This window comes from Carlito syrichta, unplaced genomic scaffold (genome assembly GCF_000164805.1).
Source record: "Carlito syrichta isolate Samal-C Ts95f unplaced genomic scaffold, Tarsius_syrichta-2.0.1 Scaffold301633, whole genome shotgun sequence".
NCBI classification, from domain to species: domain Eukaryota; kingdom Metazoa; phylum Chordata; class Mammalia; order Primates; family Tarsiidae; genus Carlito; species Carlito syrichta.
Window position 1 is genome coordinate 530,979 of NW_007245729.1, and position 5,791 is coordinate 536,769.

The window sequence follows — 5,791 nt, forward strand, 5'->3', positions numbered from 1 at the left end:
TATTTAGTAACAATTATAACAGGTATTGCTGGATTTGTAACATATATAGATATAATCAGTATAAAATGAATAGCACAAGACTGGAAAGAGACAACAAAACTGTATAGAAGTAACATTTCTATATATCACTAGAATTAAGTTAGTATATATCCGTAATAGATTTTGGCAAGGTAAGATGTATATTGTAAGCTTTAGAGCAGCCACTCAGAAAATAATGCACAAAGTAGTGAAAAATTGCTCAAGAAATTAAAATGTTACACTATAAAACATTCACTTAATGAAAAAAAGGAGAAAAAAATAGACAAGCTATGTAAAGAAAATGAAGTTGAACCTCAATGATAACAATAAATGTGAATGAATTTTTAAAAATCCAATCAAAGTCAGAGATTGTCAGATTGAATAACACAAGACTGACCTATTAATATATAATGTCTACCCGAAGATTCAAAGAAAATTGAGTGAGAGGAAAAGGACAGAAAAAGTTATATCATACAAACAGCCATGTTAAGAAACCTGACATGGATAAACTATTATCAGATAAACAGAATTAAAACAAAAATATTACTAGAGATAAAGAGAAATATTTTATAATGCTAAAAGGATCAGTTCATCAAGAAAATATGACAGTTAGTATAAACACCTAACAACAGAACCCCAAATGAAGCAAAAACTGGCCAAATTGAACATAGAAATAGACAATTCAACAATAATAGTTGGAGACTTCCATAACCCATTTTTAGCAATGAATATAACAATTAGGGAGAAGATCAACAAATAAATAAAAGAGTTAAAAAAATAAAAATAAGAAACTAGACCTAACAGATATCTATAGAACAATCCACTCCAAAATGGGAGAATTCACATTCTTCTCAAGTGTACATGAAACATTCTTCAAAATAGACCAAATGGTAGGCTATAAAACAAGTAGCGATAAATTTAAACGGGTAGAATTATGCAAAGTATGTTTTCTGAATATAATGGAATAAAATTAAAAATTGATAACAGAAAGAAACCTAAGATATTTGCAAATATGTTGAAATTTTAAAACACACCTCTGAAAAACAAATGAATCAAAGAATAAATCACAAGAAAAATACTTTGAGATAAATGAAAATGAAGACATGCATACCAAAACTCATGGGATGCAGAGAATGTAGTGCTTAGAAGAAAATTGATAGTTATAAATGCCTATACTAAAAATGAAGAAATATCTCAAGTCAACAACCATATTAAAGGAAGCTCTCTGGACAGTTGAAACCAAGGAAAAGTAAACCGAGTGCAAGGCAAACTGAATGCAAAAATAAACAAGATAGGGTGAAAAGAAATTAGTGGACAGAAAAACAAGAAAGAAAATAAATGAAACCAAAAGTTGGTTCTTGGAAAAGATCAACAAAATTGACAAACCTTTTGCTTGATTAACCAAGACAAAAAGAGAAAAGACTCAAATTACTAAAATCAGTAATTAAAGAGAAAGTATTACTACCAGCCTTACAGAAATAGAACTATAAAGGAATGAAATGAACAATTGTATGACAACACATTAGGTAACCTATACAAAATAGGAAATTTCTAGAAAGACACAAACTACTGAGATTGACTCTAAAAGAAATAGAAAATCCGAATAGGACTAAAACAAATTTTTAAATTAACTCATTCACAATTTGCTTACACGAATTTACATCATACCAAATTCTGTTCCTCAGTTCCACTGACGTGAATTTATGTCTTTGCAAATGTTATTTCTGAGTGCTGCAATGTTTAATATGTATGTGTTACTATATTTTGCTTGAAAATGAATACTGGCCAGGCTCGGTGGCTCAGCCTGTAATCCCACGCTTTAGGAGGCCGAGGTGAGTGAATTACCTCAGGCTGAGGGTTCGAGACCCGCCTGGGCAACTTGGCGAGACCTCATCTCTACAATAAATCAAAATATTAGCCGGGTGTGGTAGCGCGCACCTGTAGTTCCAACTACTCGGAAGGCTGAGGCGGAAGGATCGCCGGAGCCCAACAGGTCGAGGCTGCAGTGGCCAGGAGCGGTCACTGCACTCCAGTCTGGGCGACAGAGTGAGACTCCAACTCAAAAAAAAAAGAAAGAAAAAAGAAAATGAATACTGAGGCAAGGGGAGGGAAAATTGAGACAAATTACCTGATACTGACTGTGCAATGTTGTTATTGATTTACATAGTTGGTAAAAATTGCAAGTTGGTCATTAATTGGTTGCAATTAGTGTTGTATATTTGTTTTTTGATATTTCAGGGCTTCCATACTTAAAAGTTTTCCATAATTCTGGAAACATGAAGAAATATATGCTGATGAGATTTCTGAGGTCAAAGGTGAATCCAGTGAACTTATTGGTGTTAGTGAAACAGATAGTGATGTAGTGATGCAATGTAAATGAAGAAATATATATAGATATGACATATACAGTATATATTTGGTTTATAATACAAATAAAAATACAAAATACAGAATGCTAGTCAGAGTGGTGTCTGAGGCAAATCCTGGATATGTCTGCAACTTTCAGCTGTATTGTGAAAAAGGTGACAATTTAGAAAAGACCATTTCACTTGTGCTTAATGACAGAAGTTTGCAGCAACCAACTTCAGTTTTTTTGTTTTTTGTTCATTTGTTTTCACCTGCTCTCAGTATTAGGAAAGTAAAAAATTTGCCAATTGTGAATGTGTTAATAATCAAAGAACTTCCCCCAAAGAAAAGTCCAGGACCTGATGATTTTGCTGGTTCATTCTACCGAACACTTAAAAGGCAATTAACAAACTTTTTTCTTAAATTCTTCTAAAAAATAGAAGAGGAGGGAACACTTTTCACCTTATCATATGAGGCCAGCATTTTCCTGATACCCCAATCAGACCAAGACATCACATGAAAACCACAGAATAATTTATCCTACAAATGTAGATGAAAAATCCTCAACAAAATACCAGCAAACTAAAAATTACACACTATCACCAATGAGATTTATCCCAGGAATACAAAGTTTGCTTAACATTTGAAAGTTAAGATGAGATTCTGCTGGGGGAGAGGGGCATATCTCATCAACGAGGGTACCTGCATCATGAATATTTGTATACTTAACCCTGAATTGCACCCCACATCTTTAAAATAAAAAGTTTAAAAAAAAAAAAGAAGCTCAAGACGAATGTTGATGTTGAATTACAGGGAGCTCTTTGTAATAAGAAATAGGTCTCTTTTCAACTTTGTCTGTAGTAACTTATTTTACTAGATGTGTTATTCTCACAAACTTAATGAAACTTCTGTGTGGCCATTTTTTCACTTATAATATTTTTGTAATACACTACATCCATAGAATAAATAAAAGACACAAGCCACATGATAATCTCAATCAATGCAGAAAAATAATTTGACAAATTCCAAGATTCTTTTATGATAAAAACACTCATCAAACTACAAATAGAAGGAAATTTCCTCAAGGTGATAAAGGGTATACATGACAAGCCAATATGTAACGTCATAATGGTGAGGCCAAATATTTTCTTCTGATATCAAGAGCAAGACAAGAATGTCCCCTCTTGCCATTCTCTTCAGTATGTTCCAAAGATTTTTAAGCAAGTCAGTTAGGCAATAAAAATTAAGTAAAAGACATCTAGATTTGAAATATATAAATATATTTCTGTTTGTAGATGATACGATGTGTTTGGAAATTTATAATAAATTCACTAAAAAGTTATTAGGTCTGATAAAGTTCAACAATACTGAAGGATACAAGATAAATACAAGGGGACTCCCACAAAGCAGAATTATTTTTAAAAAGTTGTGTACTTATTTGTACATGTGTAAACTTCAAAGTACTTCAAAGTACTCTCCATTTGATGCAATACACCTAGTGAGATGCTTTTTTCCACTGCTCACCAGTTTTTGAACTCATCAATTTTGATGATTGTTAGTGCTTCTGTCATTTTTTGGTTCATTTTTTCCATATCGGCAAAATGTTTCCCTTTGAGAGTTTTTGTTTGTTTGTTTTAATCTGGGGAAACAAAAAAAAGTAGCTCGCAGTGAGATCGGGTGAAAAGGGAGGGTGGGGCACAGGGGTCAGGTCGTTTTTGGTCAAAAATTGCTGAACACAGTGCAGTATAGGCAGGTGTGCTGGTAAATCACCCATTATGAAATGGGCAAACATGTTTAAAGACTCTCCAAAAAAAACCTCACTGAAGCCAAACACAGCTTCTCACAACAACACTAGCCAACACTGATGCCAATGGGTTCCTAAAACACTTATTTAGCAGGGGAGGTATTACAAGGGGACCATCCTCCAAATAATAATTCCTGGTTTTCTTGGGTCGCCCTCATGTATTTAAAATCAATTGTACTTATATACATTAGCAAAGAACAATCCAAAAATGAAATTAAGAAAACAAATCAGTTTGCAATAACAACAAAAAGAATAATATGCTTGGGAATACATTTAACAAAACTGCAAAATGCATACACCGATGTGTCAAGGACTTAATGAAAATGAATAAAGTAACTGATGCTCAGAAAAACAACTCACTTAAAAAGATTCAAGAAGAGTATCAATGTTGCATTAGAGGGAGTAATTTGTAATAAGAAATAGTTCCCATTCCACCTTTATCTGTAATTCGTTTCTTACTGGTTGTGATTTTAGGAAATTTACTTAACAGTCTGTGCTCCCATTTTCTCATTTATAAAATTAGAGTGACAACAGCATGATCATCAAAGGTCATCATGAGGTTTAAATGAGAGTAATTGCACAAAACAAGGTTCCTGGTAAGTAGCAAGGGCTCTCTCTGTGTTCATTAATTTTAAAATATTTCATGTCTTTTAAAAATGTTTTATTTTTTTCTAGAGTTGTGGAGTACATGGGAGGATTTACAACATAAGTAAATTTTGTGTAGGTGAAGTTTAAGCTTCTAGCGAACTGTCTTTTCCTGACAGGGGACCTAGTTGTGTGTGGTTGTCTTCCCTCCCTCCTTTGGTTGTATCCGGTATCTGTTGCTTCCACCTTTGCGCTCCTGTGACCAGTGATCAGGGCCTGCTTATGAGTGAGAGTATGTGGTATTCCATTTTTTGTTTTTGTGACAGTTCGCTTAGAATGATGGTCTGTGGTTGCATCCATGTTGCTGCAAAAGGCATATTCTGTTTTATGGCTGTGTAGTATTTCATTGAATATATGTACATTTCTTTGTCCAGTCTTTCTTTATCCACTTTCAGTGGCTATCTGGGTTGCCTCCAATGCTTTTCCTTTTGTGAATAGTGTTGCAATGAATGTATGTGTGCTGGTGTCTTTTTCGGCAGAGTGACTTATGTTCCTCTGGATACATTCCCAGAAGTAGAATTGCTGGATTGCATGGTAGCTCAATTTTTAGTTATTTGAGGAAACACCACACTGCTTTCCACACAGGATGAAGTAGCTTACAGTTCTACCAATATCGTAGAATTCCCTTTTCTCCACAGTCACGAGAACACCTGTTTTTTTGTTTGCTTTGTTTTATTTCCTTTTTAAAGATAGCCATCCTTACCAACGTTAGATAGTATCTCCTTGTAGATTTGATTTGCATTTCTCTGTTGCTTAGTGAGGCAGAGCATTTTTTCATGTTTGTTGACAGCTTTAATGTCTTCCTCTAAGAAGTGTCTGTTCATGTCCTTTGCCCACTTTCTTTTCTTTTCTTTTCTTTTTTTTTTTTTTTGAGTTAGAGTCTCACTCTGTCGCCCAGACTGGAGTGCAGTAGCCGCTCCTGGCCACCGCAGCCTCGCCTGCTGGGCTCCGGCGATCCTTCCGCCTCAGCCTTCCAAG